We start from the raw sequence: 25,578 nt of genomic DNA on the forward strand, positions 1-25,578 counted from the left end.
AGCTCAATTCCCCAGTTTGTAGTCAATAAAACATTGGGCCATCTTCAGCGGAATGGAACAAGCCTTCCTGGGGGAGACTGTGTAGCGGCCACTGATGTCTGGCCCCCACCTGCAGGCTCCTGGGGGCACCCGCCTAGCTTGGGGCTGACTTTGGTTTGGCGGTCACGACTGCTTTGACTGTGTCTTGTTTTACAATTCCCCACCCAGCACACGGGAGGTGAAGTGCTCCTTTATTTTCAGAATTAAACTGCCTTCTAGGAAGCCTGGGATCCCGTTGGGTTCTTCTCAGACAGGTCCTCAGATGGGGGCGGAGGGAGCCGAGGCTTCTCCCCAGTGACTCACAGGCCTCCCCTGCAGAGTTTTCAAATATTTCACCCAGCCTCTTCCTTTCCTGATAGCCATGGCTTTCTCCACGACCAAATGCTGTGTAATCACCTTGAAAAGAAATAGAAAACAAACAGTTATCTGCGGCTCAGACTCCGAGAACGGGCTTCTGTGGGAATTACAGGCTTTCATTCTGGCCCTGCAGATGTGACTCGGAATCCCGGCCGTAGCTAATGCAGAATGGGAGCTGGCCTCCGTGTGTGCAGCCCGTGCCAGTGTGTGGGTGGCCCAGGGTAAAGCGGGCCCCTCCTGGGTAGGCCTTGCCTGGGGTCTGCGTCCCTGAGCAGGAGGCCCTGCTGTGCCTGACCACTTACGCCCAGAATATGTAATTGGTAAACAAAACTTCAACAGCCCCCACGCCTAGCCTGCATTCCCATCTCCCCAGTTGTGCAGCAATCGGCCCCCATTCCTGCGGCTGAGGCCACTTCCCCCCAGAGTGCCCGGCTCTCCCAAGGCCCTACCCAGAGACAAACAAGCTGGCCTTTGATGACAGGAAGGGAGTGGAGTTTTAATCTTGGTTCTGGGGGATGTTCCCTCCCTCTTTGTGGACCAGGAGTTGCTTTCAAAATACTAGGATTTTTTTTTTTTTTTTACCTTACAGGGTTATTGTGTGCTATAATTAATTTAGCCAAGGCTCTTAGAAAGCAGTAAATGCTGAGTGGCCTTATTAGTCCTCATTTTAAAAAGCACTTTAACATCCCCCAGCAGCAGGTCTGATGAGAAGTGCTACTTATCCTAAGGCTCCTGGCCCTTCCTTCTTCTTAACTGATTCTCACAGGGCTTTTTTGTTCCTCTGATGAATATGCACGGGGTCCAAATGAATCATAGAAAAATTCAGCAGCAGCGAGCTGAATTTTATCTTCAAAGGAGATTCCTTCCAGTTTCTAATGAAGGATAAAGAAAACATAATTTCCTGGGAACTAGGAGGGAGACACATCGCCTGCGTTTTGGAGGGGATAGGACAAGGGTTGGGGTTTAAAGTTTAATTAGAAAATGTCTGCCGAAAAGGAAAGCCCATTTTGAAGCTTGCTTACAGCCTGGGGGATCTCTTCTCTCAGCTTCCCTTTCCCCCTTCCTCATCTCCTCCCCACCAGCCCCACCCCACCACACCGCCCAGCACCCCCCACCGCGCCACACTCTACCAGCGTGGAAGGCCTCCCAGGCCAAGGGATGAGTCTTTACAAGACACATTGGCACATCCTGGGTGGTGCAGAAAGGCAGGGATTACAAAGACGGGATGGGTTGGCAGTACGACCGAGCCTTGCCCCAGCCCAGTGGATTCCACATTCTTACCCCAGGGGAGCACCCCCAGTTGCCTCAAGGCCCTAGGCCAGTAGCTCCAGGGCTCAGCAAGTGCCCTGGGAGCCCAAGGGTTTCTGGAAGCCTGTCCAGCTGTCCCTGCTGCGGTTCTGTCGCTGAGCCTGTAGCAGGCTGTGCCAAAGTTGTACTCTGTTTGACAGTTTTAAAATCGCTCTTTACATGTGCTTTTAATTTTTATTTAACAAAGGAATAAATACTTTGTAATTAAAGGCCAGTTGGTGATTAGTTTTATTGATGGCTAGCAAACACAGGGAAGAGCTGATAGAAATCTTTATGAGCTCCACGAGGCCCAGCTGCTTGCCGGCAATCCCTCTTCTCCCGAGCGAGCGTGTTTTCTCTGGGGCAGCCTGTCTCTCACTTTCCCCCAACTTTGTTTTGGTCTGGTAATTCTACCCTGTTTACACAATTGCTCATCCTTTATCCTCCTGTTTTTGATTACCAACTGGTGTTTATTTTAAATGTAGTTACTGGCCAATTAAATAGAAATTAACTACATTTAGAGACAGGGTTCCTGATGATTGGATTAGTGGCTCTTCCTCCTTTGGCGAATAGCCACTCTTCTTCAGGCCCTTCCAAGAGAACAGAAATCCCAAAGGCAAAGTCGAGCACCCTTTCTTTGCCAGGAGTCCTTGGGTCAGCTACCTGCGAGACCCAGAGCTTCAGGAAGTAGGGATGGGGTGCCCCGGTTGCCTGTTAGGACTTGGAGCAAGCTGGGCGCCGGAACCAGAGCAGTTTCCTGTTGTGATTTGGTTAAACCATTTCTGATGCAAGACAGACTCTCCTACCAGAAGGTCAGGTTTACTTCATTGAAGTAAAGGAAAACGACCCCATCTTCTGCTTGTCTTTGTTGTTTAGGACAGCTGGAACACATCTTCCTTCCCACCCAAACACTGAACACTTCTCGGTTGGGTGAAGGAGAGGTTGGCTGGGTTCCTGAGCTGGGCGGAGCCCGTGGGCTAAATCAGTGAGCTCCAGGCAAGAGCGGAGCCCAGGCTTCCTACTTTCAAATCAGACCCATTGTGCTAATCACCTAGATAATCTGATATGGATATCCTTTATTCTAAAATGAGCATGAGAAGCACATCTGTGACAGAAGTCATTCATCCAAGCCTTTTTCAGTGTCAACATGTGCGTCTGTGGGTTGCATAGGCATACATACACTACTCTATATGGGTGTCTCAAGAGACGCGCTGCCTCTCCAGAAAACATCTTCTGTCTTTGCCTGACATCAAGCTATCCATCCTTCAAGGTTCAGCTCAGGCCCACCTTCTCCTTTATGAAGACTTGCCCTGAGAGTCAAGTCCTAGCTCCCTCACTTAAAAGCCGTGTGGCTCTGAGTTAATGGGTAGAAGTCCTCTAGTTCTCATTTTCCTAATATGGAAAATGGGGAATTATTGTTAAGACCAAAAGTTTTACTAGGGGCGGAGGTATTGCTATTCTGCACACGGATGTGAGGTACCCTTATTATTCCGTTATGATTCCTCCTTGTGATTGCACCTGAGAATGCTATTTGGGACATTCATTATATCCTACCTGTGCTCTTTCTTAACTGGTCCTGGTAAGCCTGCCTGTTCTCTTTAATGAGGTTGTAAACTGAGAAAGGAGATAATCAAAGGTAGATTTACCTATAAGAATCATGCAACCTTGTTTGTAACAGAAAAAATGGAAAATTGCCTAACGGTAAAATAATATGGGATTGAAATTGGTTAAATAAGATATATCACACATTCATTTAACATAATACAGTTTGACCATTAAAATGAAAGGGAAGGGCTTTGCTTTGTGATGTAGAGGGCTAGAAGGAACGTCCCTCTCATCCTTACAAGGAAAGTAGCTGGATTAACGTCAAATTTTGTACAGACTAACAGAGAGCTGAGGTCACGGAGCAAGCAACAGGTCCCAAACTTAAGAAGAGGTAATGTCTGCAGAGAAAAAGAGAACGCGAAGTACTCACCAGGTGTGGGTACCACTGGACACCAATAAGAAGAGTTGAACTAAAATAGCCGTTAAGTTGTTGAAGACTGAATATGGATGCCAGGCAAGTATGAAATCCCTGGGGACCACAGAGTTTGGGGAGTCTGCGCGTCATTCAGGCTCTTTCCACAACCCCAACAAGTATTCACGGAAAAGACTGGAAAGATGGCCTTAGGTGGCCCATCATGTTGCGGACCTAGGAGAGAGCAGTTTTGTGGGAGGAGTAGGAAACTCCAGTTGGATCTATTTCTCCTATCTCCAGTAGAGGGGGAAAAGCCCTCCCCTCCTCCTTTTTTTAAAAGATTTTATTTACTGGGTGCCTGGGTGGCTCGGTGGGTTAAGCCTCTACCTTCAGCTCCGGTCATGATCTCAGGGTCCTGGGATGGAGCCTTGCGTGGGGCTCTCTGCTCAGCAGGGAGCCTGCTTCCTCCTCTCTCTCTGCCTGCCTCTCTGCCTACTTGTGATCTCTCTCTGTCAAATGAATAAATAAAATCTTTAAAAAAAATTTTTTTTATTTACTTATTTGACAGAGAGATACAGAAAGAGCACAAGCAGACAGAGCAGCAAGCAGAGGGAAAGGGAGAAGCAGGCTTTCCACAGAGTTGCGAGCCCAATGCGGGGCTCCATTCCAGGATCCTGGGATCATGACCGGAGCTGAAGGCAGAGGCTTAACCCACTGAGCTACCCAGACACCCCTGGGGGTGGGAAAGCCTTACTCGGTAAAGGGAAGGCACACCAAGCATGACTGCCCTAGGGCACAGGTGAAAACTCACTGCACCAAAAGGGAAAAAATCAGGGAGGGACAGAATTATTATACACTGGGTCTACAATACATTGGGGGTAGGGACAAGAGAACTGAGAGACAAAACCCTTCCCTAATCCAGAGATAAGGTACATACCTAAGACAGGCTTATTCAAAACATGGAGAATAAACTCCCACACTACCTCTCTCCCACTGTCAAGCTAACAAGATTTGAATAACAAATAACAGAATACAAAGGAGAGAAGGAGGGGAGAGAAACACGAGAACATAAAGATACTCTCTTAGGTACAGTGCAAGAAGACCTAAAATTCAGAATCAAACAGCTAGTGCTCTGGTAAATTCACTTCCATCCACCCAAAACACAAGGTATCCCTGTAAGAATTTCAAGCCTTGAGGATAAACATAGTAACCCAAACCTAGATTAATTTATGCCACTACATTAAAGGTCTAGCAGGAGGATAGTTGTGCCTATATTAAGGCCAAAAACTATTTACTCCAGTCTCTATTAGCCTATACAAGATGACTGGCTTTCAACAGAAGATTACACAGCATATAAAAAGACAGAGAAAATAGATTCCAAGAGAGAGTCATCATCAGAACCAGATATAGATATGATACAGATGTTGGAAATGACAGGAAATTCTAAGTACATATGATTAATATGTTAATGGCCCTAATAAAAAAAGGTGGACAATATGTAAAATCAGATGGTTAATATCAATGGAGAGACAACAGCTAAAAAAAAGGAATTAAATCACAATTCTGGAAATGAAAGCCACAAGAATAAAGAATGCCTTGGAGAATTTCATCAATAGACTCAGACAAAAGAGGCAGAAACAGTGAACTCAAAGGTAGGCCATTATAAATGACCAAAATGGAAACACAATGGAAAAATGAGTGAGGGGGAAAAACAGAATATAACAGCCAAGAATCTCAGGACATTCTTAAACATTCTAACATATGCATAATTAAAATCTTAGAAGTAGAGGACAAAGAGAGGGACACAAATAGTGGAAGAAATAATGACCAAGACTTATCTAAATTTAATGTTAGACCCGAGAAGCTCAGAGAACACAAAGTAGGGATGATCTCACACACACCACACTCCTAAGAACATCATCATATTCCAAACCAGCTGCAAACCAATGACAAAGAGAAAACACTAGGGCAGCCAGAGAAAAAAGAAATTGCATACTATGGAACAAAGAGAAGAGTTGCAACAGTCTTCTCAGAAATAATGTAAGCCAGAAGACATGAAGTAACATCTTTAAAGTGCTGAAAGAAAAACAAACAAAAACCTGCCAACCCAGAATCCTACACCCAGCAAAAATCTCTTTCAGAAGGAAAAAGAAGTAAAAGACTGGTTCAGACTAATAAAAACTGAGGGATTTTCTTACCAGATGACCCACTCTATAAGAAATGTTAAAAGAGGGGTGTGTGGGTGGCACAGTCATTAAGTGTCTGCCTTCGGCTCAGGTCATGATCCCAGGGTCCTGGGATGGAACCCACATCAGGCTCCCTGCTTGTCAGGAAGCCTATTTCTCTCTCTCCCACACCCACTGCTTGTTTTCCCTCTCTCACTGTGTCTCTTTCTGTCAAATAAATAAATAAAATCTTAAAAGAAAAAAGAAATGTTAAAAGAAGTTCTTCATGCAGAAAGAATATATCAGACTGTAACTTGGATCTATACAGAGAAATGAAGACCTTGTAAGTAAATAAATAAAGGAAAAATAAAATTCATTTCTTTTCTTATTTATGATTTTTCTAAAGGATAACTTTTCACTGTGGAAAACAATGATAGTGCCACGTATTCTGTATTTATAGCACATGTAAAAGTGAAAGATACGAAAACAATAGCAGAAAGATGGAAGGGAGGAATTGGGAATACACTGTTGCTAGGTCCTCATAAAACATAGGAATAAGTAAAATATTTGAAGGCAGACTTCGATTAATTAAAGATGTGTATTGTAAACCCTAGAGAAACTACTGAGAATATTTTTAAAAGAGGAATGAATAATAAGTCAATAGGAAATATAAAATGGAATAATAAAGAAATTCTCAATGAGCACAAGAAATCACAGGAAAAAAAGAAAAAAGGAAACAAAGGACGGATGGAACAAGTGAGCTCACCTTAATTGTAGAGACAGATTGGTTAAAAGTAAAAGGATAAAGAATAATACGCCATGCAAATACTAATTTAAAAAAAAGCTGGAGTAGCTATGCTATCAAAGCAAACTTCAAAACAAGAGATATTATTTTACGGATAAAGAGGTATAATACATAATGATAAAGGGTTTAGTTTTCTAAGAAAATATAACCAACCAATTATGAATGCAACTAACAGCAGAGCTTCAACAGACATGAGGCAGAAGATACACAACTAAAAGGAGGAATATACAATTATCTCTCAGTAATTAATAGAAGAAGCAGACATAATTATTATGGAAATAGAAGCTCTGAATGATGCTATCAACAACTAGACCAAATTGATAAGTAAAACACTCCACCCAACAGTAGTGGGACATACTTTTTTTTTTCAAGTGCCCATGGGAAGTTCACCAATATGTACTATATTCTGTGAAATAAAACAAAAGACTATATATCATTCAAAGTATGTTCTCAGGCCACAGTGTAATTAAACTAGAAATCAATAACAGAAAGATATTTAGAAAATCCCCATATATCAGAAATTAAGCACCCCCCCAATAATCTATGGACCAACGAGAAAGTCTCAGAGGAATTAAAAAAATTTTTGACTGAAGAAATTAAAAATACAACATGTCAAAATGTGTGCTGTTCACTGAAAGGAGTGCTTAGAGAGAAATGTAGGCATTAAATGCTTAGAAGAGAAAAAGGGTTCTAAATCAATTATCTAAGCTTCTACCTTTAGAAACTAGAAAAAGAAGAAAAGAAGTGCAAAGTATGCTTTAGTTACCCATAAGCTAAGGAAAGAAAATAATAACAGTTAAAGCAGAAATCAATGAAATTAAAACAGAAAACAATAGAGAAATAGTAATAAAACCAAAAGCTGCTTCTTTGACAAGACTGATAAAATTGATAAGCCTCTAGCCAGATTTACCAAGACCAAAAAGAGAAAAGATAGACATTACCAGTGTTGGGGACAAAAGAAGGGATATCATTACAGACCCCACAAATACTAACAAGATTAGAAGGGTATATTATTAACAACTCTGTGCCCAGAAATTTGACTGCTGAAAAGGATTCCTTGAAAGAAACAAATTACTAAAGCTCACTCAAGAAGAAGTAAACTGATAGTCCTATATCTATTAAAGAAATTTAATTTGTATTTTAAAAAACTTGCCATAAAGAAGTCTCTAGTCCCCCAAAGTTTTTACCATTGAATTCCACCAAACTTTATGAATTCAGCACAATGTTCTTCAGAAAATAGAAGAAGAGGAAACCTTCCCAACTCATTTTATGATATTGGTGTTCCCTAATACCAAAGCCAGACATGGTTATCATGAAAGAAGAAAACTATAGAACAATATCCCTCATTAACATAGATGAAAATCTCTTTAAATTCCTTACCAAAATACTAGCAAATTTAATGCAGCATATGAAAAAGATAATCATGGTCAAGTGGCATTGGTCTCAGGAGTGTAAGACTGGTTCAACATCTGAAAATCAATTCAGGTAAGTCACTAGATTAACAGGCTAAAGAAGAAAATAGATGCAGAATAAGCATTTAACAAAATTCTACCCTCATTCATGATTGAAACTCTCTCTCAGTAAGCTAGTAACAAAAACTTCCTTAATCTAACAAAAGAAATCTATGAGAAACCTATAGCTAACCTATAGCTATGATGTTAGCTATAGGTTTCTCATAATTACCCATAATTATAATTATTTTTATATAATAAAATATTTATAATTTTTAAATTATATTATTATCTATAATATATATTATATATGATAATATTATAATTATAATCTCATAATTACTGATTATTAATTTTCCTTAACAGGAAAAGACTGAATGCTCTCCCCCTAAGATGGGGGAGAAAGCAAAAATATCTATCCTCTTTCATTATTCTTACTTAACATAATACTGCAAACCCTAGCCATTATAATAAGACAAGACATGGAAATAAAAGACAGGTCATCTCTCTTCACAGATGACAAAATTGTCTATGTAGACATTCCTAAAGAAATCTAGACAGAAGCTCCTAGTACTAATAAGTCTAATAAAGTCTCAGGATACAAAGTCAATGCATACAAATCAAGGATATTTCTATATACCAGCACAGAACAATTGAAATGCAAAGGTAAAATAACAGTTCTACTTACAAGAGCACCAAAAACACCTGACTTAGATATTATTCTAAAAAACAAATTTAAAAAGAAAGGAAGGATAAAGATTTGGGAAACTGCAAAGAACAAAACACTAAAGGAAAAAAAAAACAAAAACAAACCTAAGAAGACCCAAAATAAATGAAGAAATAGACTATGTTAATGGATTAGAAGATTCAGTATTATTACAATGTGAAGTCCCCCCAGTTTATTTTATAGATTCATTGACATTCCAATCAAATTATCAGCAGACTTATCTATAGATATCAAACCTCAGGCTGTATTTCACATCTCATATGAAAATTAACTCAAAATGGATCATAGACCTAAAATGTTAAACACAAAATCATAAAACTTCTCAAAGAAAACATAGAAGAAAATGACATGCATGACCTTGGGTTAGACCAGGGATTCAGAACAAAGTCATCTTGATACCCCAGGGAACATCTGGAACATTTTGATTGTCATGAATATGGGTAGAAGTAGGGGAGGGGGAAGCAATAGGCGTTTAGTGGGTAGAGGCCAGGGGTGCTGCTAAACGTCCTACAGTGCACAGGACAGCCCTCATCCCCAACAAAGAATTTTCAAGTCCAAAATGTCCACCATTGAGAAAACCTGAGTTAGGCAGAGCTTTTAGATATGACAACAAAATCACAATCCATGAAAGAAAAAAAGTGATAAATTGGACTGTATTAAAATAAAAAATGGGGGGAGGGGCGATTGGCTCAGTCAGTAGAGCATGAGACTCTTGATCTCAGGGTTGTAAGTTCAAGGCCCACAGTGGGCGAAGAGCTTACTTTAAAAAACATTTTTTGGGGGGGTGCCTGGGTGGCTCAGTGAGTTAAAGCCTCTGCTTTCAGCTCAGGTCATGATCCCAGGGTCCTGGGATCGAGCCCCAGGGTCCTGGGATCGAGCCCCATTTCGGGCTCTCTGCTCAGTGGGGAGCCTGCTTCCTCCTCTCTCTCTGTCTGCCTCTCTGTCTACTTGTGATCTCTGTCTGTTAAATAAATAAATAAAATCTTTAAAAAACACTTTTTTTCTCTGTAAATCTTGTTATTTTTAATTACAGGAATGAAAAGACAAGCCACAAATGGGGAGAAAATATTTTTAAATCACAACTGACAAAGGACTTGTATCCTGAATATACAAAGAACTAAAATTCAACACTCAGAAAACCCAATTCTTAAAAGCAGGCAAAAGATCTGAACAGATATTTACCAGAAAACATATTCAGACACAAAAGAGGCATAAGAAAAAAGGCTCAGCATCATTCACCATTAGGGAAATATAAACTAAAACCACAGTAAGAGACACCTATGCTGATTTGAATACTGGAAATGACAAAACCTGGCAATGCCAGGTGCCTGTGGGTCTGTGGACCAACCGGAACTCTCACACATGCCGGTGCAGACGCAAAATGGTGAAACATGCAAAATGGTATGGCTACTTTGGGCAACAGTTTGTCCAGTTTGTGTAAAGTAAAATGCGTACCTACCATAGGATCCAGGAATCCCGCTCTGAGATATTGGTGGGGGGGGGAGCAAGCATGTTCAACCGGAAAGCTATAAGTAAGTTCACAACCACTGGAAACACTGGAAACAACCTAGATGTACCACAAACTGTGGCACAACCCTATAATTGATGGCGACCAGCAGTAAAAGAGAATGGATGACTGACTCACAAAATACCACGCGTGAGTCTTACCCGCGTTTGCAAAGTGAAAGAAGCCTGACCCGCAATTGTTTGCTTCTAGTCACACGACACCGTGAAAAAGGCAAAATAATAAAGAGGAAAGCAGAAGAGCAGTTGACAGGTCAGGAGCTGGGGACTGGGTCGTCCCTAAAGGAGTACCAGGGGAATTTTGGGGTGAGGCAGTTGTTGGGTACAGGGCTGTGGCTCCCCATACTGCTCTAAGCATTTTTCAAAATTGATAGAACTGTACACCACAAAAAGTGAATTTTTTCACTATGTGTGGAAAAAAAAGAGAAAAACCCTACCAGGATGTGGGAGAAAAGATGGAATGCAGGTTGTGACAGATACATTGAACTTACTACAAATTAATCCCATAAGCACACCGAAGGGCTGGGGAAGAAAGGAGCTGACCTAAGTAACTTGGGAAAACATCGTTTTGATTTGATATAAAGCTTAAGCGGCAAATATGAACACTGCACTTCAGCTGTTTTCTGACCTACTTATTTTGTATACATGGATTAAACTGGAAACTAAATCCACTGTAGATGGTGACAGCCGGGTTTGTCACTGTTGTAGGAAAGAAATGACACCCAGGAAGACAGAGAAGCCTAGAATGACTCCCATAATGCTCAGTTAGCCTCAGGGATACCCATACCGACACATGTTTTAAAGGTTAAGTTAAAAAAAATTAAGTATATACAGATAAATTGGTACAGAAGTATAGATAAGTATGTATGTATGAGTTAGTTATCTACACACACAGACACAGACACACATGGACACGCGTCCTAGCTCCAGCCACTGAAGGGGATAGAGACAGTGACAAGGGGAATGCCTAACTGCCAATGCTATTGGTTTCTAAATACATCCTCCAAATAGTCAGAATCACAGATCCTTGCAGAATTGTTTTATTCCAGGGACGGAACAGTGGAAATAAACATAAGCGTTTTACATGATGTCTGAATGTAAGGAAATGCTTTAAAATATATATATATACATATATATATGTATATATATATATGTATAATGCACGAGAATCTGAAGGCACTGCTGATAATCAAAGCTGGAAAAATTTGAGCGACAAAATAAAAAGCAGTAGTACAATATTAGGTTATAACAAAAAGGGCAAAATAAATGTCCATGAGTCCACATAGATAAAAATAAATGATTGAGTAAATAAATGGGAGAGAAAGGATAGCTTTTCCTGTGAGAAGAATACTAATTAATAAATGTAGAGGGCATGAAAATCCCCAATACAAGACCACAGTAATAATTGTAGGCATGATCCACCAATGTATGCTAAAAAGAGAAGGCAAATGTTTAAGTAGAAACTCAATATATTTGCATACTATCCAAGTATCTCTGTACTCATTTTTGCAGCTCTTCTTTAAGGCCAAAATTATTTCAGAATGAAATTTTTGAAAAAAGGGGCGCCTGGGTGGCTCAGTGCATTAGAGCCTCTGCCTTCAGCTCAGGTCATGATCTCAGGGTCCTAGGATCGAGCCCCGCATTGGGCTCTCTGCTCAGCAGGGAGCCTGCTTCCTCCCTCTCTCTCTTCCTGCCTCTCTGCCTACTTGTGATCTCTGTCTGTCAAATAAATAAATAAGATCTTTAAAAAAATTTTCGAAAAAAATAAGGGAGAGAAAAATATTTGGTAATGTGGAATGACATTTATGATGCATTAAATTTTAAAAAGCAGTATGATTCCAATTTAGTGTGCCCCAACACACACACACACACACACACACACACACACACACACACACCAAAATTTGAGACACAGCTATCTCTTGGTGGTGGCAATATGGGTAAGTAATTTCAATTTTATGTTGTTATTGCTGCTATTAATATCATTGTTACCATTTATCAGTATTTTTAAAAATTTTCTACAATGATCATGGATTAACATTAGAATAAAAGATACTTAAAACACTTTTTGAGGGATGTATTACATAACTTTTGCATTTTGTCCAAGTGAATTCTTGAATTGAAGCACTGTCTTGCTATTCCTTTTTGCAAAATAGCTAATCATCCCCTTAGTTTATATTTATATACAGCACTTCAGTGCTTTGCCCAAAATACTCAGTAATAGTTGAAGTTTAAATATGGGTTCTGGGGTATTTAAATTAATATGAAATGGAGAGGACCTGAAAAATAAATAAGGTATATATGCCATCTAATGTATAGAAATAACAGAAAACATTTACAGCTAAATATGTAGTAGCATACCGTATGCTAAGTGCTATTCTAAGCATTTACATGTATTAATTTATGTAATCCTCACTGTAACCCAAAGGTGGAGGGAGTAGTATTACCATCCCCATTTTACAGATAAAGAAACTGAGGTATAGAGCTTAATTGATTTGCATAAAATCATGCGGCTAGTAAGTAGTAGGCAGCCATATAAGGTACTTCTGTATTCATTATCATTTTACTTCTTATAGTAACTCACTGGGTCAGGTATCTTTACCCCCATTATCAGATACAGAACCTGAAGTTAGAGAAGGAAGTGATTAGCCTAGCTAAAAGTGACAGAACGAGGACCCTTGATCTCAAACTCAGGCTTTTTCAGCAATTGCATGCTGCTTCAAGCATTAACCTCAAGTGGGCAAACCAAACAGGAAATTACTAGAGAACTGTCAAAACAAATCTCCAGTGGAGAATTCCAAACGTGGATTAGTTCTTTCTCAAGTCTGCTTAAATTCCACACCATCCACCTGCACGGTGTTTTCTTCCCTCCCAGCTGAGAATGGTGACATTTCTTGTTCTCTGGTTCAAATCAGACAAGTTTGAAGCACTATAATCCCCAACGAAGCTACATATTCATTTACGGAGATTTTTTTTCTCTTTTAAATTAAAAAGGCAGCGAATGGTACAATCTTGACTCGCTTCCTAGGCCTCTGAGAAAGTCACTGTGGGCATTCTCAGGCGAAAAGAAGGTCACTTCATTTTTAGAAAGGAGTGCCCTGTTGATAAGTTGGCAGGACTTCCTTGTTTGGAAAAGAATGTGCAGAAAACCTGAAAGATAATTAGTATGTGGTAACCTAACAGCACGCAGCACTGCTGTAGCGTGCTTGACAGAAGCAGATGCGGCCACACAGTTCATTAACGCTGGAAAGTTTGCTTCGTTCCAGATGAGGCAATTAAGAAGGTTCTAGAACCTGGATGGAACTCGAAAAAGGCTCTGGGCTCAGCAGCAGGGGGGCGCATCTAAGCCACCACCTTGGGCTCTGGTAGATTAGACTAGAATTCCTCATAAACCGATTTGCTTTCTTTGACAATCATCTCTATATTGCCCATTGTGATGGAGAAGAGTAGGTGATGGCATAGATGGTCAAAATAAAGGAGGATTTTTTTTTAAAGGATTTTATTTTTAAGTAATGTCTACACCCAACATGGAGCTCGAACTCACGACTCCGAGATCAAGAGTTGCGTGCTCCACCAACTGAGCCAGCCAGACACTCTGAGAGGAGAATTTTTAAATTAGCTTTACAACGCACTATGGAATGACCCCATCATTGAACTTACCTTTTAACTTATATTTGGCTTATGCATCAATTAAAATCACAAGTGTTTCCAGTTTTACAGAGTGAATAAATTTTAGTTAGATTGTTTATCAAGTGGTTATTTATTAAGGTAATTCTGTTCTGCTGGCAGTTTCTTTTAATAAAATTTTTTTTTAAAGATTTTATTTATTTGAAAGCCAGAGATCACAAGTAGGCAGAGAGGCAGGCAGAGAGAGAGGAGGAAGCAGGGTCCCTGCTGAGCAGAGAGCCCAATGCAGGGCTCGATCCCAGGACCCCGAGATCATGACCTGAGCAGAAGGCAGAGGCTTTAACCCACTGAGCCACCCAGCTGCCCCTCTTTTAATAAAATTTAAGTTATGTTTCACTGGAGGGAAAAAGTAGCTCAGTAGGACTGATATTTTTGTATTTTGACATGCTTTATAGCCCTTGAAAACTGTTCATTACTCTCCCGATCTGAAATTTCTCCTACCCTTACTTTCTTTGTTCTCTCTTCCCTTTCTTGGACCATTGAAATCCTTTGGTAGATCTCTTTCTGCCTGGATATTTGTAGCATCTAACAGAGCTGGGGGCACTATCACACAGAACCAACTGCTCTAAAATATGAGGGACCCCAACTTCTGATCCCCATTTACTATTCTCTCGTGCAAACAGGTGCTGTACTCCATAACTTTGCTGACCTTGAAAATCAGACAGCTTTGTTTATAATGCTATACTTACAGTGCACATCCTCTGATTCTAGCAACGGATGGTGAGGGAATAAAATGGGCATTAGGCTGAGCAAACAGGGAAAGCCGAGCTGTTGCTAAATATTTTCCCGAAGTCTTCCTCTATGGGTTATTTAGCTGACAGATAAGCAAGTGACTTTGTCTTAAAAAAAAAAAAAAATTAAAATAAGTACAGAATTTTTTCTAGGTTCTGTGTATAGCCCATCAGGGTGACACAGAATGGCTATCTTTAGCAGAAGAGAGCACATGAAGGTTTTTGTTTATGGCTATGGGTCAGTGTGGGCTTTCACCGATCTGATCAATGCTACCACTGCCTTGGGCAGAACTCCAGCTTTCCAGCAAAGGGTTGCTGTATCTTGCCAGGGTTTTGTATTGAGCCATTATGTACAGTTTCTTTCTACCTGCCTTTTCTGGACTATCAAGATGAAGTAAGCTGGCTTCAACAATTCCTTTAAAATCCTAAACCCATTTTTTTTTTTTAATGAAACAAGGCAAAACAAAAACAAAAACCCAAACATTCTCTCCTACCCTTCCAGAGAAGGGACCCAAATCCCCAACATCAGGCTTATTGCTGGTTTTCTGCGCAGCATGGCTTCTTATCCCTAGTGAACTTGAGAAGCACAGGGAGAATGAGACATTACCCAAAGCCAACTCCATTCAGCAAATAGCGTAGGCTTCCTGGCTTCATTTCCTCCGCTCTGGAGCTCATCACGCCATAAACCACAGGGACTTTGTAGGCATGTTATTGTATTAGCACCATATGGAGAATACTCATGGAACTCACATGCAGAACGTGTGATGTCAGACCAGTTTACATGAGTCCAAATTCTGCGCAGCTGTTAGACTCAGATGTTTCATTTCATTTTTTATGTCAGCATCATCCCCATAAACCCACTGATCCTGAGACTGAAAAATGAGGAGAGTTCTGTGTGCTCACATGTGTTTTGGAGCTGCGGAGCTCTGCGCCACAACTGTGTGGACCTGCTCTCGCTACCAGGGGTCACATCAGAGCCTCAGCTCCTGTTCTCCTCGTAGAAGGGCAAGCATGGCTGTGGAAATCAGTGAAAATGCAAATACAGGAGGACAGCAGCCTTCACAGAAATGAGAACCCGTTACCTGGGATCAGATGTGTTCTTGGAAATAGCTTCTTGCAAAGGAAAATTTCAGGAAAGATACTGCAGTTTCTTTAGTAGGCACTTGATAGAAACCATGCTCCAAACTAAACAGCTTCTGAAAAGGAAAAGTGTTTGCTAACAAGTGTCCCTGACTCTACCTCTTGGAGAATCAGCAAGCCTGCTTTGGGTTTGCCTTAGTCAGAGCAAGATGAGTCACTGTCTTTAACCAGGAAAGGAAAACCTTCAAAGGTTGCCACCCAAATAATGCTGATCTTCAAAAATAAATAGTTCTCAAGGTTTCCTTGGAATTAAGCAGGGAAGGCTACACATATATATATATTTTTAATGCCTGGATCTTTAGATTTATATATGCTATTTATGACTCCTCCTAATATGACTATATGGGTTATTTAAAAATAAATGTTGAGGACTGTATTTCCTATGATTCATTTTGGATAAGTTATGGCTCTTCCTGGTTTGGTGAAAAAAAGAGAACTTGGGAGATTAAAAAAAGGAGAGAGTAAGAATTTTCTGTTTTTCTGGACTGGTGCAGGCACAGTTTCTGGGTCTAAATTAAGAACTGATATAAGGTTTATTGCCCCCTGCCTCTATCCACATCACTCCACTTTAAGGATTTTCACAGGCTCATCTCCAGGCAGAGTAAAGCTTTGCAAAAGGTTAGTGGCCTATGGGAAAATGGCTCTTGCTTAAGATATATTTGTGGAATTGCTTGTTCAACATGTCTTCCCTCCCCATCGTGTTGTCGTTATGGATTTTTTAAACTCAGAAAACACCAAACCCAAACAAAAAAAAAACAAATCAAAACTACTCTAGTTTATCTTCTGGAGAAGAGAGAAAACATTCAGCTGCAACACGCTGTGAACATTTTAGGACCTGCTTCTCATTCCAGATGCATGGCGTGCCTAGCTACTTAAGACTTCAAATCCCTGCCGTGTTCCCAAAGCAGGCACACAGAGCAGACTTCAGGAGCTCCTGGGCACACTTTAGACTCTAGCTCTTAATGCTCAGTCATTAAAATTGCTATAGAGGATGTAACTCTATTGGGTGTTATTTGGGAAGATCACACTGAGCAGTATCTTCCGAAATATGGTGGGAGAAGGACAGGATCTCACTTTAGCAGCACAGAAAGCGAGTGCATGGGGTGAGGCTTAATCAATTTAGTTTGGAAGATGCTGCTCCTGGAGCAGAAAGTTTTGCTCCATTGCACCACCAGCTTCAAAGAGTCCCCAAACTCTGTGGACTTGGGGAGTGATGTTAAAGGTTTCACAGTCCTTTTTGAATTCTGGGCTGGCTAGATGTTTTATCTAAACTAGGCTAGGTAAGTCATGTAGCAGCACGTGGCCGGCAAGCAATTGCTGGAAATTCTCATCTAGAAAGATCAGAAGATTTGCATGAAGGCCTGGTGGCAATTTCAGCAATTATACAAACTGCTCAAGTGTGAAAGTTAAACCTTGTGAAGGTACAACCCTTCTGGATTTTTTTGACTCCTTTTTTTTTTTTTTAATATAACTCATCCCCACATAAGACTAAGCTGTCACCATTCTCTTAACAGTTGTATTGTTTTCCATGTGATAAATATATAGTCATTTAATGAGGACATGTAGGAATTTGCAGCATAAAGTAAATCTTCTAGTTAAAAAAAAAATCTGTACTATATGCCTGAGGTGGTTTTATTCCTATATTATTCCTTATTTTTTCTGTATCTCTTAGTCTTAAAGCCTCATGTCCTTAAAAGATTACTCATCTTTGAGCTGAATTAATCCATTAACTCTTTCCTTGCAGAAAATCCTCCAGGTTGCTCCAACCCAGGGAATGAGAGGCTTACTATCCGATATTTAAACACACACAATAACACATCAGAGTTATATGTGGACTAATCACCCTCCTTTCTAAGTCCACCATTGACTAAATGTGCAGCTTGTAGGTCTTGTAATCTAACTTATAATATTAATTGCAAATATTCAATATACTTTTCTTGAAAATGACACACAGTTCTCAATTTTCAAGTACCAATTTTTGGTTTGGGAAATATGATCACTGAAAACATAAGACCTTCCTATTTTGTTTTAATTGGTTCAAAATGCACAGTGGAACCAAGAGGGGACACTTAAGTTGGAAAAAGAGTTCACGGAGTCCTTGCTTCCAGAAACGTAGGAAGCCATAGTTGGATTTGCTAAAATGGAGAATAAGGGTAGCATCTGTGAAACCAAAATGGGCCCTTTTGAGAGGTACCCAAAGGTGAATCCCAAGGCCGGAAGACAGACTAACTTTTATGAGTGCAGGAAGCAGCACAAGAAGTAGTTAAAATTGTGAGTGAAGGGACGCCTGGGTGGCTCAGTTGGTTAAGCAGCTGCCTTCGGCTCAGGTCATGATCCCAGCGTCCTGGGATAGAGTCCCACATCAGGCTCCTTGCTCCGCAGGGAGCCTGCTTCTCCCTCTGACTCTGCCTTCCACTCTGTCTGCCTGTGCTCGCTCTCACTCGCTCTCTCTCTGACAAATAAATAAATAAAATCTTAAAAAAAAAAAAAATTGTGAGTGAAGAGGTAGGCCAGACCCAGGTGGCTTATTGGCAGGTTCTAGCAAGCCTTCAAGATACAGATAATTCTTACCTAATTGGATCTGCTTGGGAACACAGAAAAAGATGGAAAGGCTTTCAAGATGGCTAACTAAGTAATCTACCCAAAATCTCATTGAAATGATACAAAATATATATATATATAAAAAGTAAGACTAACTGACAACAGAGCTAAGAAAACAAAAAGGATGTCATTACAAGGCTCACTCAGAGCAGTGAAAATTCTTGAAAAGTATGGAGGTAAAACTGGCAGATAACCTCCCAAAACAGAAAAAAATTAAAGCTCAGGAGATGAAAAGAAGACATTTTTTTAAAGGTGAGTTTTTCAGCAGAACTCCAGTAAAATCCCAGGTTCAAAAGTAGCAGAGACTATGGACTCCAAAAAAACAATCTGAGGGGTTTTAAGTGGTGGGGGAGTGGGAGGTTGGGGGAACCAGGTGGTAGGTATTAGAAAGGGCACGGATTGCATGAAGCACTGGGTGTGGTGCAAAAAACAATGAATACTGTTATGCTAAAAAAAAAAAAAAAAAAAAAGTAGCAGAGGCTCAGAAAAAGAATGGACCTCCAGCAGGGATAGGTAATTATTTAAATGTTACAAATGGGCTGCATCTGAATCTCAATCTCAGTGGGGTTGTGTGGTGTTTGTCACCAGGATCAAGCCAGCAGTAGAGTTTTCTAGATGGAAGTGGGAGCTTCCATGTAGAAATTTCTCAGAGTGATCCCTGGGACCAGAGAAGAGATGAAGGCTCTAGATAACCCAGAGTTAATTAAGATCAGTGAAATGAGGTTCTGCAACCAGATGCCAATTTACTTTGACTCCTTAAATGAAACTTCACTTGGTCCCAGCCATCACCCTTGTAATCAGAATCTGCCTTCCAATGGGTGCCATTAGTTGGGGAAGGAAGCACCAAAGAAACAGAATTTTTTTGAGAAATAGATAACAATTTTAAGGCAAGTTTAGTTAAGATTTTCTGAGAGATCCAAAAGATATTAAATTCATTAAACAACAAAAAAGACTATTATGAAAAATAATTATTTCTTAAAAACTAAAAACTCTTGGAGGCAGACCCAGGTGGGTTTTTTTACTTTTTTTTTTTTTTTTAAGATTTTATTTATTTATTTTACAGAGAGAGACAGAAAGAGAGGGAACACAAACAGGGGGAGTGGGAGAGTGAGAAGCAGGCTTCCTGCTGAGCAGGGAGCCCACTGTGGGGCTCCATTCCAGGACCCTGGAATCATGATCTGAACTGAAGGCACGCACTTAATTGATTGAGCCACCCAGGTGCCCCTGGACCCAGGCATTTTAAAAGAAAAATTGAGGGGCGCCTGGGTGGCTCAGTTGGTTAAGCGACTGCCTTCGGCTCAGGTCATGATCCTGGAGTCCTGGGATCAAGTCCCACATCAGACTCCCTGCTCAGCAGGGAGTCTGCTTCTCCCACTGATCTCTCTCCTCTTGTGCTTGCTCTCTCTCTCTCTCTCAAATAAATAAATAAAATCATTTAAAAAAAAAAGAAAAATTGAAAGTAAGTATTTATTTCAAGGAGCTAAGAAAAAGAAAAATAATAAACATCTTGGAAAAGCAAAAGAAGATGAGAAAGCATTTTTTCTTTCTGAAGCAGAAAGACAATAAAATAAAAAGTCAAATAAATAAATAAATAAATGAAAGTAGGAAAAACAAGCAAAAATGAAGCTGACATGAAAATTGAATAGAATACAAAGCTGATTCCTTGGAAACTAAAATGCAAGATAAACCTTTGAACAAAAAATAATATATAAATAACCAATATTAAGAAGGAAAAGGGGAGAATTAATTATAGATACAGGAGAGATTTTAGCAAGTCAAAATATACTGGAAGAATAAAATACTATAATTAGTGTTTACCTAAGAATGCTAGAATGGCTTAATAAATATTAGGAAATCTATTCAACAGTTATAAAAGAGAATATCTAGATGATCATCTTAATAGATGCTGTAAAAGCATATTAAAAATGAATGACTATCTTTTGAAAAGTGTTAGCAAGTTAAGATTAGAAGGAAAACTTTCTTACTTGATATCAGAAACTATAGTACATATTATCCATAATGATAAAACATTAGAAGCAATCCATTAAATTCAAATAAAAAAACACAAAGGTATCATAATTATCATTACTATTTAAGAATGCATAGATCCGAAGTCATAAGTCAAGGAAAAGATATTAGATGCAGATGATAAAAGAAAATAGAAAAATCATCATTATTTGTGGTTATAAAAATCTACTAAGGGAATCCAAGATAATTAATGGAGAAAAATTAGAAATAATGAGTAAAAATTTACTAAAGTGGCCATGTATTAGATAACATACAAAAAAGAAAACACTTTCTATAATTGAATACCACTGACCAATCAGAAAATGTTACAGAAATAAGTGCAACTTATTTTAACATTAAAACACTGTATTGATGATCAGTCGTAGAAGAGAATAAACCCAACAAGAACTAGACAGGACCTATATTAAGAAAACTATAGGGGAGCCTGGGTGGCTCAGTCAGTTAAGTATCAGGCTCTTGGTTTCAGCTCAGATCATGACCCTACTATTGTGAGACTGAGCCCTATATCGGGCACTGTGCTGGGCATGGAGCCTCTTTCAGATTCTCTCTCTACCTCTCCCTTAGCCCCTCTACCCCACTTGCCCTCCTGTGTGCACTCTCTCTCAAAAACAACAACAACAACAAACTATAAATTTTAACCTGAGAGAGCACCTGAATAATGACAGAAATGCCCATGTTATCGGATGGACAGACTCAAGATCATAAAGCTGTTGATTTTTTCCTAAACTAATATCTAAATGTAATAAATGCTAACAAAGACCCCATTTGTACTTTTAAAAATGAAACTTGACATGTCCATTCTAAAGAAAACCTATAAGGGCAAATGGTAGGAATAGCTGAGTTGAAAAGAGAACAAGAAAAGATAATTTACTTCACCAAAGAGAACATTCAGACATAAATAGAAAATTGTAGTAAATATAAAGTGGTTTTAACACAAAAATAAATAGTTCACTAAAATGAACTTAAAAGTCCAAAAGTAGTTTGCTATAAATTGGTAGATGAATGATAGCTTTTTCAATATGTATATGTCTAGTTTGATAACAAAGGTGGCATTTTAATGGAAGGAAAAGTACATTATTTGCTAATTGGTAGTAGAATGTTGCTATTCAATTCGAAAAAAGTAAAGCATACATTACCTCACACAATAATGAATTCCATATTCATTGAATTGAATATAAAAGGCATTTGAATTAAAATAAAGAATGTTTCTGTAATTTCGGGGAGTTGAAGGATATTTCTAAATGGCATATAAAAACTGAAAATCAGGGGTGCCTGTGTGGCTCAGTGGGTTAAAGCCTCTGCCTTCTGCTCAGGTCATGATCCCAGGGTCCTAGGATTGAGCCCCACATCAGGTGCTCTGCTTAGCAGGGAGCCTGCTTCCTCCTCTCTCTCTGCCTGCCTCTGAACTTACTTGAGATCTTAATAAAAAAAAAAAAAAAAAAAGAAAAAACACTGAAAATCAAGAAGGACAAAGATTGACAAAATCTGTTACAAACATTTTTAATATTTCAGTTAAAGACTCCACAGACATAGTTATGGGAGAAAATACCTGCCATGTATATAATAAAGGATTACAATATATGTGAAATGTTCCTGTAAATTGGTCAGAAAAACAGTTAACAAGTATGAACAGATAATTTAGAGAAAAAAAATACAAAGTGCCAAAATTCCAAGCTTCACTAGTAATGAAAGAGATGTAAAGTAACATGCCTAGGTTTGGGGTTGTTTTGTTTTGTTTTGTTTTTTGTCTAGATCTTGCTTGGTATTCTCTGAGCCTCCTGGATCTGTTGGGAGGCGGGGAGGGTCTGCTTTCTATAATTCATTTTGTGAAATTCTTAGGCCTGATTTTTCAAATATTTTTTCTGCCCTCTTCTCTGTTCCTTGCAGTATTCTAATCCACACGCATATTAGCCCTTTTGGTCTTGTCCAGTAGTGATCAAATGCTGTTTTAAAAAATTCTTTTTTTCTCTTTGAATTTCAATTTGGGAGGTTTCTATTGAGCTACCTTCAAGTTCACCAGTTGTTTCCTCACTGTGCCCAGTAAATGAGTCCGCTGAAGACGCTCCATCTCCTTTACAATTTTTCATTTTTAGGGTTTGATTCATACTATTTCCACCTCTTTGCCTACATGACCTGTTTGGTCTTACATGCTGTTTATTTTACCATTAGAACGTTTAACATTTTGATCATAACAATTTTGAATTCCTTGTCTGATAATTCCATCATCTGTGTCATATCTAAATTGATTCTGATGTTTGCTTTGTCTCATCAGACCATGTTTTTTTCTTGTCTTTTGATATGCCTTGCAATTTTTTTTGCTGAAGCCTGATCTGTTGTATTAGTAATAGGCCTTAAAAATGAGGATTTCTGTTAATCTGGCTTGGAGTAGGGCTATGTTTAATGTTCATTGTAGTTAGGAGTTCCAGAGGCTTCAGACTCCTCAACTGTCTTGATTTTTGTGTCCTTTCTTGGCTTTGGAGCTTCCCTTCATACTCAGAGTCTGGGTCTTGCAATTCTTTCAGCTTTAATCCTCTGGAGGCTCACTGGTATGGTGGTAAAGTATGGGGGAGGGAATAGTTGTTCTATCATTCTGATGAAGTCTCAGTTTTTTGGTGGGCCTGTGTCTTGGAAGTGTGCTTTCACAAGTGTTTCTGTCTCTCCTCCCTGAGTGTAGGATTCCCCTCCTTTACATCCCATTCCTCCTGTCTGGTTAACTATGTTTTTTGGGTTTGTTATAGGGGAGACAGAAAGGCTAGGTGCTGGAGTAGGGTGGAAATCCCTGCCTCCAGGTTGGTCAAGCTCTCCTAGTAGACCTTGGTTTGGAGAAGTTTCCATGAAGGTTATACTATTGCTACTCTTCCCATCTCTCTGCCAGGGCCAACAGAGGATTTTCCTCAGATCCTCACCATGAGAACTTGGGGTTCCTAAGGAAGAAAGACCTCAGACTGTGGGACCCCCTTATGAATGAGACCCCATAGTGTTTCTCGCTATCACACTAGTCTACATTCAGCCTCCAGCAATTTATCACAATTACTAGTGAAGTTAAGTGGCCGCACCCTTACCACTCAGGTGTGGTTTGTTCCATTGTATCTTTCTGGAAGCTCTTGTTTCTCCAGACTTCAGAGAGTAGTTTGATTTCAAACTTTAATTCCCTGATGGATCTAAGAAAAGTCACTGGCTTTCAGTTTGTCCAGTTTTTCCTGGTTGTGAGGATGGGAAGTGCAACTTCTAAGCTTTTTACATGTCAGGGTGAAAACCAGCAGTCTGCAAACTAAAATGTAATCCCTTTTTTTTTTTTTTTTGTCTATCCAATTGGCAAATTTAGGAATGATAATATTCAGTAGCGGAGAGAGAGGAAGGAAGCAAGCATTCTCATATGGTCCTGATGGGAATCTAAATTGGGTGTCATCTTTCTTTATTTTTCTTTTTTTTTTTAGGGAGAGAGAGAGAGCACACACATTAGTGGGGTGAGGCATAGAAGAAGAGGGAGAGAGAGGATCCCAGGCAGGCTCCATTCTCAGGGCAGAGCCTAAGGCAGGGCTCAAGCTCATGACCTTGGATAATGACCTGATCCTTTCTGAGAGTTGACCATCTAACCGAATGAGCCACCCCAGGCACTCCATGGGTGTGTTCTTTCTTTCTCCCTTTCTTCCTTTCTTTCTTTCTTTCTTTCTTTCTTTCTTTCTTTCTTTCTCTCTTCCTTTCTTTCTTTCTTTCTTAATATTTTATTTCTTTGACACAGAGAGAGAGAGAGCGTGCGCAAGAGGGGGAACACAAGCAAAGGGAGTGGCAGGCAGAAGGAGAAGCAGTTTCCCCACTGAGCAGGGAGATGGATGTGGGGCTGGGCCCCAGGACCCTGGGATCATGACCTGAGCCAGAGGCAGAGGCTTAGCGACTAGCGACTGAGCCACCCAGGTGCCCCGGGTGTCATCTTTCTCAAAGGCAGTTTCACATTATCAGAGTTTAAGATGCACAACCCTTTTGACCTAGCAATTCTACTTCCAGGATTCTATTCTACAGATAAGTACACACAAATGTGAAAATACATATGTACAAGAACATTTACTTAATAACTGCCTTTATAGCAATAAGTTAGATACAAACTACAGTGCTGTCAATAGAAGAATGGTTTAATATACTAAAATAATATCATATTTGTGACAAATTGCTACCTGAAGAAAAAAAAAAAAAAAAACCAAGTGAAGGAAGAGTAAGTGAATGTATTATCTTTGTGAAACGAGCAGGACGTTGTGTGTTCATAGTGCATGCAGCTGAGTTTACATACACATATATTTGTATCTGCTTAGAAAAGAGTCTGGAAATGTAGACACCAAATTCCAAATTTTAATAGCTTCTCCACTATCAAGGAGGAGAGTCTTCCCATTTTAGGTTAGATTAACACATTTTAAAGCAAGCCCGTGTTATTTCTATAATTAAAGATGCAAACACAAAGGAAGCAGATCTTTTCTTCAATTAAAGAGAAAGCCGTCTGGGGAAAGATGACAATAACCTTTAGTTCATATTTCTAAATAATTCTAGGAATCTTAAACAAGTTGCATTTTTGTCTAAGTAAAAAACCCCCTGGGAATGCGGCGGGGAAGGAAAGCCGTTTCTCTGCCAGTGGAACCGGCTGGTTAACCTTGGCCCGTGCAGGAGTGAGTGCGGGAGCCGGGACCCTCTCCCTTGTCATGATCACTGCAGTATCTACTCCGTTTCAGGCACTTAGCATGGTCTCAGTATAGACTGGTTGAATTAATAAATGAAATGGGACATGAAGAAAAGGCAGTGGTTTTGTGACAAATGACTGTACCACGTGTAACAGGGAAATCTAGCAAGCTGTTGATTGGAAGTTTCTCTGTTCTTACTGAGAGTTTAGATACCAGACTCAGATTCTACAATAAACAGGAGTTTTTAGCACCATAGCAATGTTGAGGAAATTAACCAGACTGAGAAAGCAAGCTGCTCGTTGACTGAGAATCTTTCTCGTATTGAAATAGCAGCTGAAGTTGCCAAGGTAATTTTCTCCCTGCCAGCTCCCAAAAAGGATCACTGACTCAGGAAATGACCTAAATGTTTAAC

General features: G+C 39.7%; 1 long non-coding RNA gene across 1 annotated transcript in view; it reads right to left on the reverse strand.

Moving 5' to 3' along the window:
- Window positions 1-213: 213 nt before the first annotated feature.
- LOC309841959 overlaps window positions 214-25,578 on the reverse strand; it is a 75,567-nt gene continuing 50,202 nt past the window's right edge. Inside the window, exon 4 of the long non-coding RNA XR_014299416.1 lies at window positions 214-435. This is a non-coding gene — a long non-coding RNA (uncharacterized lncRNA). The remainder of the gene's footprint in view (window positions 436-25,578) is intronic.

The sequence above is a fragment of the Mustela nivalis genome, assembly GCF_964662115.1.
Source record: "Mustela nivalis genome assembly, chromosome: 1".
Taxonomy (NCBI): Eukaryota; Metazoa; Chordata; class Mammalia; order Carnivora; family Mustelidae; genus Mustela; species Mustela nivalis.